Raw genomic sequence first — 9,090 nt, 5'->3', positions numbered from 1 at the left:
ATGCACTGATAGTAAAAAGTGCATATTAAAGTTATCATTAATACTACCTTCTAAACTTGCCCTTATTAGTGCAAATTATGTGAGTACATATTAGAATTATCATTAATAGTGCTTTCTAAACATGTAATTATCTTTCATATTCTAAGCTATTGGTACACTTTAAAGTTATCATTAGTAAAATGTCCTAAAATTTCATTATTAGTATATTCTGAAATTGTCATTAATAGTACACATTAAAGTTATCATTAATAGTATCTTTAATCTGATCATTATTTGTATTGTAAACTTCTCATTATTAGTATGTTCTCAACTTGTTATTATAAGTATATTCTTAACGTATCATTATTACTATTCATTAAACTTACCATTAATAGTACTTTCAAAACTTGTCATTATTAGTATATTATAGACTTACCCATAATAGTATATTTTCAACTTTCCTCTACAATTGCCATCATTAGTGTATATTAAAGTTATAATTAATAGTACCTTCTAAACTTGTCGTTATTAGTATATTCTAAACATGTGATTATGAGTACATATTAGAGTTATCATTAATAGTACTTTCTCAACATATACTTACATATTCTAAGGTTGCTACTATTGGTATACCTTAAAGTTACCATTAATAGAATATTCTAAAATTTCATTATTAGTATATTCTAAACTTTTCATTAATAGTACGCTTTCAAGTTCTCATTAATATTATCTTTAATATGATCATTATTAGCATGTTCTATAATCATCATTATTAGTATTAGTTATTATTAAGAGTATCTTGTAAACTTGTCATTATTAGTATCTTCTATTATAAGTATATTCTTAAGTATATTCTTAACGTATCATAATTTCTAAACTTGTCATTATTAGTATGTTATAAACTTACCCATAATAGTATATTCTCAACTTTTATAATCAGTACACATTAATGTTATCATTAATAGTAGCTTCCAAACTTGTATAACCTTGTATATTCTAAAGTTGTCATTCTTAGTATATATTTAAGTTATTACTAAAAGAATTTTCTGATTTTGTCGTCATTGGTATATCCTAAACTTGCACTTGTTAAAATTATCATTAATACCATAATCTTAATTTGTCATTATTAGTACACATTAAAGTTCAACTTGTCATTATTAGTATAATTCAAACATTAATTAGTAATCATTATTAGTGTATTCTAAACTTGTTATTATTAGTCATTATTCAAAAACTCTAATCTTTTCTTTATTAGTACACATTAAAGTTTCAATTAATTGTACCTTTTAAATATGACATTATGACACATTGAACTTGTCATTATTAGTATATTCTAAACTTTCTTTGATAGTACACGTTAAAGATATTGCTAGGAGAATCTTAATCTTGTCAGTATCAATATACATTAAAGTTATTATTACTATTATATTCTAATCCTGACATTATTACAACATAATAAAATGATCAAAAGTACCGATTATTACCACATTCTAAATTTGACATTATTTGTGCAAATAAGATTGATCATTAATCGCACACTTCTTATTAGCAGTATATTCTAAATTTATTATTATTAGTAAACATTGAAGTTATCATAAATATTATCTTCTAGACTTGTCATCATTAGTATATTCTAAACATGTCATTATTAGTCTATTCTAATAATAATTCTAAATAGTATTCTAAATAGTATCTTCTAAATCTGTCATTATTAGAATGTTCTAAACTTGTCTATATAGCACCTTTAACCTGACACCATTAGAGTGTTCTATTTTTTTCATTATTAGTACACATTAAAGTTATCATTAATAGTACATTCTAGTTATTGATTAGTGTAGAGGGTACTATTAATGACTTTAATTTTCATGAAAAATAAGTTTAGAACACACTAATAATGCCAGGTTTAGAAAATACTAATAAAAATAAGATTAGTAGATACTACTAATGATACATTTAATGTGTACTAATAATGTCAAAGTTGGAATATAGTGATAATGAAAATATCAGAAAATACTATTAATGATAAGTTTACTAATAATGACGAGTTTTGAATATACTAATAACGACATCTTTAGAATATACTACTCTAAACTATAATAATAATTACAACTTTAATATATATTGCCAAGTTTAGAATATACTATACTATTATATATATATACTATTTAGAATATTTAACATAAAGTTTAGAACATACTAATAATGACAAGTTTAGAATATTCCAATGTAGACATGTTTAGAATATATGTATAATGAGAAATTTGGAAATTACTATTAATGATAACTTTAATATGTACTAATAATGAAAAGTATTGAACATTCTAATGAGTTTAAAAGGTACTATTAATGATATCTTTGTGTGTACTAAATAATGATGCTATTAGAGTTTAGAAAATACTAATAATATCAATTTCAAAGGGTACTGTTAATGATAAGTTTCGAAGGTACTATTAATGACTTAAATTTTTACTAGTGATAAGTTTAGAACATACTAATAATGTCAAGTTTAGAATGTCTAGAATGTACTAGAATAATAAGTTTAGAATGTACTAACAACGTTAATATGAACTAATAATGACAAGTTTAGCATATACAAACAAAGAAAATTCAGAAGGTACTATAAGTGGTGATAATGAAAAAATTAGAATATACTTATAATGACAAGTTTAGAATATAACAATAAAAACAAGATTAGAAGGTATTTTTAGAGATAACATTAATGCGTACTAATAATGAGAATTTTAGAATATACTATTAATGAAGAGTGTGAAAATACAATTAATATCTTTATTGTGTACTAATAATGACTAATATATAATATACTTATAACGACAGGTTGAAAAGGAACTGTAAATGATAAATTTAATGTGTACTAATATAAACAAGTTTAGAATATATTTTAGCAGTGACAAATTTTTAACGATAATGATAACTTAAATGTGTAATAATATTGACAAGTTTAGAATATACTAATAATTAAAAGTTAAAAGGGTACTTGTATTGATTAGTGTAGAAGTTACTATTAACGACTTTAATTTTCATTAAAAATAAGTTTAGGTTTAGAAAATACTAATATAAACAAGATTAGTAGGTACTCTTAATGATAGATTTAATGTGTACTAATAATGTCAAACTTGGAATGTAGTAATAATGAAAAGATTAGGAGATACTATTAATGATAAGTTTACTAATAATGACGAGTTTTGAATATACTAATAACGACATCTTTAGAATATACTACTTTAAACTATAATAATATAACAACTTTAACATAAATTGCCAAGTTTAGAATATGCTAATAATGATATATTTAATATAAACTATTAATGGCAAGTTTTGAACATGCTAATAATGAAAAGTTTCGAATATTCCAATGTAGACATGTTTAGAATATATAATGAGAAATTTGGAAAGTACTATTAATGATAACTTTAATGTGTACTAATAATGAAAAGTATAGAACATTCTAATGATGACAAGATTAAAAGTTACTATTAATGATTTCTTTGATTTGTACTAAATAATGACAAGTTTAGAATATTCCGATAATGATGCTATTAATGATAGTTTAGAATATACTAAAAATTACAAATCTAAAGGGTCCTGTTAGTGATAAGTATCGAAGGTACTATTAATGACTTTAATTTTTACTATTGATAAGTTTAGAACATAATAATAATGTCAAGTTTAGAATGTTTAGAATATACTAGTTTAAACTTTAACATATAATAATATTACCAAGTTTAAATATACTAATAATGATAAATTTAGAACGTCCTATTAATGATAAAATTGATATAAAGTATTAAAGACAAGTTTAGACATGTTTAGAAAGAAGTTTTGAAAGGACTATTAATGATAACTTTAATGTGTACTAATAATGAGAAGTATAAAACATTCTAATGATGACAAGTTTAAAAGGTACTATTAATGATATCTGCGATGTGTACTTACAATGACAAGTTTACAACATTCTAATAATGAGAGGTTTAGAAGATACTACAAAAATAACTAATATTGACGAGTTTAGAATATATTAATTATTACAAGTTTAAAGGGTAGTGATAATTTTAGAAGGTACTATTAATTACTTTATTTTTTACTAATGATAAGTTTAGAACATACTAATAATGTCAATGATAAATTTAATGTGTACTAATAATGGCAAATTTGAAATATACTAATAATAATAATTAGGATATACTATTAATGATAAGTTTACTAATAATAACGAGTTTTGAATATACTAATAATGATAACGACAACTTTAACATATACTAGAATTGCCAGACTTAGCATATACTAATGATATTGTCCTATTAATGATAAATTTAAATTGAACTGTTAATGAAAAGTTTAGAACATACTAACAATGAGAAGTTGAAGACACATTTAGAATATACCAATAGTGACATGTTTAGAATATACGTACAATGAGACAGGTTTAAAGGGTACTATGATTGATATCTTATAATAACAAGTTTAGAACACTATAATAATAACAGATATAGAAGATAGTATTTAGAATACTATTTAGAATAATTATTAGAATAATACTATAATAATAACAGATATAGAAGATAGTATTTAGAATACTATTTAGAATAATTATTAGAATATACTAATAATGACATGTTTAGAATATACTAATGATGACAAGTTTAGAAGGTAATATTTATGATAACTTCAATGTTTACTAATAATAACAAATTTAGAATATACTGATAATAAGAAGTGTGCAATTAATGATCAATTTTATTTGCACAGATATGTCAAATTTAGAATGTAGTAATAATCGATACTTTTGACAATTTATTTGTGTTGTAATAATGTCAAGATTAGAATTTAATAGTAATAATAACTTTAATGTATATTGATACTGACAAGATTAAGATTCTCTTACCAATATCTTTAACGTGTACTATTAAAGAAAGTTTAGAATATACTAATAATGACAAGTTTAATGTGTCATAATGTCATATTTAAAAGGTACAATTAATTGAAACTTTAATGTGTACTAATAAGGAAAGGTTTAGAGTTTTTGAATAATGACTAATAATAACAAGTTTAGAATACGCTAATAATGATTACTAATTAATGTTTGAATTATACTAGTAATGACAAGTTAATGATAACTTTAATATGTTCTAGTAATGACAAGTTTAGAATATACGATTAATGACACTTTTAGGTACTTCTAATAAAAACTTCAATGTGTACTAATAATGACAAATTAAGATTATGGTATTGATGATAATTTTAACGAGTGCAAGTTTAGGAAATACTAATAACGACAAAACCAGGAGATTCTTTTAATAATAACTTAAATATGTACTAAGAATGACAACTTTAGAATATACAAGGTTATACAAGTTTGAATCTACTATTAATGATAAAATTAATGTGTTCTAACTATAAAAGTTGAGAATATACTATTATGGGTAAGTTTATAACATACTAATAATGACAAGTTTAGAAAGTACTATTAATGGTAAGTTTAATGTATTGTGATTATGATACGTTAAGAATATACTTATAATGACAAGTATAGAAGATACTGATAATGACAAGTTTACAAGATACTCTTAATAATAACTAATACTAATAATGATGATTATTATAGAACATGCTAATAATGATCATATTAAAGATACTATTAATGAGAACTTTAAAGTGTACTATTAATGACAAGTTTAGAATATACTGATAATGAAATTTTAGAATATTCTATTAATGATAACTTTAAAGTGTACCAAAAGTGGCAACCTTAGAATATGAAAGTACGTGTTGAGAAAGTATTATTAATGATAACTCTAATATGTACTCATAATCACGTTTAAAATATACTAATATCGATAAGTTTAGAAGGAACGATAACTTTAATATGCACTAATAATGGCAATTGTAGAGGATACTGATAATAACAAATAGAAAATATTATGAAAGTTGAAAATATACTATTGTGGTTAAGTTTATAATATTACAAATAATAACAAGTTTAGAAAGTACTATTAATGAATAGTCTAATGAATAATTATAATGATACGTTCAGAATATACTTATAATAATAAGTTGAGAACATACTAATAATGACAAGTTAATGATCAGATTAAAGTTACTATTAATGATAATTTTAATGTATACTATTAATGACAGTTTCAGAATATGCTAATAATGAAATTTTAGGAAATTCTACTAATAATAACTTTAAGGTGTACCAATAGCTTAGAATATGAAAGATAATTACATGTTTAGAAAGCACTATTAATGATAATTCTAATATGTACTCAAGTGTAATAATAACCACATAATTTGTACTAATAAGGGCAAGTTTAGAAGGTACTATTAATGATAACTTTAATATGCACAAATAAGGGCAATTGCAGAGGATATTCTTGGTATATTCTAAACTTGTTACTATCAGTGCATATTAAAGTTATCATTAGAAGTATATTCTAAACATGCCATTACTAGTATTTTGTATTTTTTCACTATAAGTACTCATTAAAGTAATTATTAGTACATATTAAATATTTAATAATACACCTGCTAAACGCTGTACGTTTTCTTTCTAAAAGTTCCATTTTATTGTGAATTAAGTTATACTTTGTCATATTCTAAACTTTTCATTGTCATTTCGCATAGATTTTGTCTTTAATAGTGCTTTCCAAACTTGTCATTATTAGTATATTCTAAACTTCTCATTAGTAGTATACACTAAACTTATCACTATTAATAGACATTAAAGTTATCCTTAATAGTACCTTCTAAACTTGGCATTATTAGTATATTCCAAGTTTGTCGTTATTAGTACAAGTTAACGTTATCAATTATAGTACCTTCTAAATTATAGTATATAGTGGTTTGTTTATATTAGTACACATTAAAGTTATCATTAATAGTACCTTCTAAAAGTTGTCTTTAAGATACAGTCTGAACTTATCTTTACTTGTATATTACAAAAATGCTATTTTTAATGTATTCTAAACTTGTCATTATTATATTAGCACCTTCTAAAATCGCCATTATTATTATATTAAACTTGTCATTATCAGTATATTCTAAATTTATCTTCTAAATTTTTATTCTGAACATGCTATTTTTTATACATTTTTACTGTACCTTTCAAATTTGTGATTACTAGCATATCATAAGATTGACAGTATTAGTACACATTGAAGTTATCATTAAGAGTAGTTTCTTAACTTTTCATTAGTATGTTCTAAACTTGTCGTCATTTGCCATTTGCCATATAAGTTATCATTAATAGTGCCTTCTAAACATCTCATTTTTAGTATAATTTAAACTTCTCATTATTGGTGTTTTCTAAATTTGACAATATTGGATTTTATTAAAGTTTACAGTAATAGAACTTGTTACTGCATTTTAAACTTGTCATTATTAGTGCACATTAAAGTAGTAGTAGTAGTTGTACCTTTGTAAGTACATATTATCATTAATAGTATTTTTCTAATTTTGTTATTTTAGTACACATTCAATTTATCATCAATAGTACCCTCTACACTTGTCAATTTTTGTATATTATAAACTTGTTATTATTAACACATTTTTAAGCTATCATTAAAAGCATCTCTTTATTAGTACACGTTAAAGTTATCATTAACAATACTTTCTAAAGTTGTCATTGTTTTTACATTCGAAAAATATCAGTATTAGTAAATACTAACATATCTTCTTTATTATTCTAAACTTGTCATTATTAGTACACATCAAAGTTATCATATTTAGAGTATACTAATATATTCCAAAGTTTATAATTTATCAAAACTTGTCATTATTAGTATATTCTAAAATTGTGAGTATTAGTACATGTTAAAGTTACCATTATTACTGGCTTCTTAATATGACATTGTTAGCTTTTTTCAAAACTAAACATTGTTAGTACATATTATAGTTATCATTAATAACAATTTCTAATTATGCTATTATTATTATTTACAAAACTTTGCATTATTAATATAATTAAAACGTGTCATTATTGCTACACATTAACATTATTATTAATCTAACCTTTTAAACTTTATTACAATATTGTGTACATAATACATGTATTATAATAACATGTCAATGATAACATATAATAACATGTGAATATATGTACATGTTCAAGTTATCATTAATAGTGCCTTTAAACTTGTCATTATTAGTATATACCAAACATTAATCATCAGAAGACATTAAAGTTATTATTTATAATATATTCTAAGTTTGTCATTACTGGTACGTTCTAAACTTGTTATTTATTAGTACAAATTATAGTTATCATATATAGAACCTTCTAAAGTTGTCATTTTTAGTCATTTCTATACTTTCCATTATACTTATTCTAATTCATTATACTTATTCTATACTTATTCTAAACTTTTCCACATTAAAGTTGTCATGAATCTTCTAAGCTTATCATTAGTATACTCTAATTATGTCATTATTCTAAACTTGTGATTCTTAGTATATTCTAAGCTCGTTATTATTGGTACATACTAAATTTTTCATTAATGATACCTTCTAAATTTGTTAGTATTAGTGTATTCTAAACTTGTCATTACAAGTGTATTCTAAACCTGACATTATTAGCATATTCTAAATTTGTCATTATTGGTATATTCAACACTTGTCATTATTAGTAAACATTAAAGCTTGTCAATTGTATATTCTAAACCCTCATTATTAGTACACATAAGTTATCACTAGCAATACTTTCTTAAGTTGTCATTGTTCGTAAATTCGAAACATCGCTATTAGTAAATACTAAACATATCTTCTTTGGTATTCTAAACTTTATTAGTATACATTGAAGTTATCATTACTAGGACATTGTATCCTTACCATTATTAGTATATCCTACACTTGGTAATAATAATATATTCCGAGTTTATCATTATCCTAAACTTGTCATTATTAATATATTCTAAACTTTTGAGTATTAATACATATTAAATTTATCTTCTAAACATGTCATTGTTTATATTCAAAATTAATGAAAATTTAATTTATGATATGGGAAATGTATAAAAAAAAAGTATAGCGTTTAGCAGGTACTATTATCAAAATCTTTAATGTGTACTAATAATTACTTTAATGAGTACTAAT

The sequence above is a fragment of the Oratosquilla oratoria genome, chromosome 8 (genome assembly GCF_046742065.1).
Source record: "Oratosquilla oratoria isolate Oo_2021 chromosome 8, ASM4674206v1, whole genome shotgun sequence".
Lineage (NCBI taxonomy): Eukaryota > Metazoa > Arthropoda > Malacostraca > Stomatopoda > Squillidae > Oratosquilla > Oratosquilla oratoria.
This window is presented reverse-complemented; position numbering follows the sequence as displayed.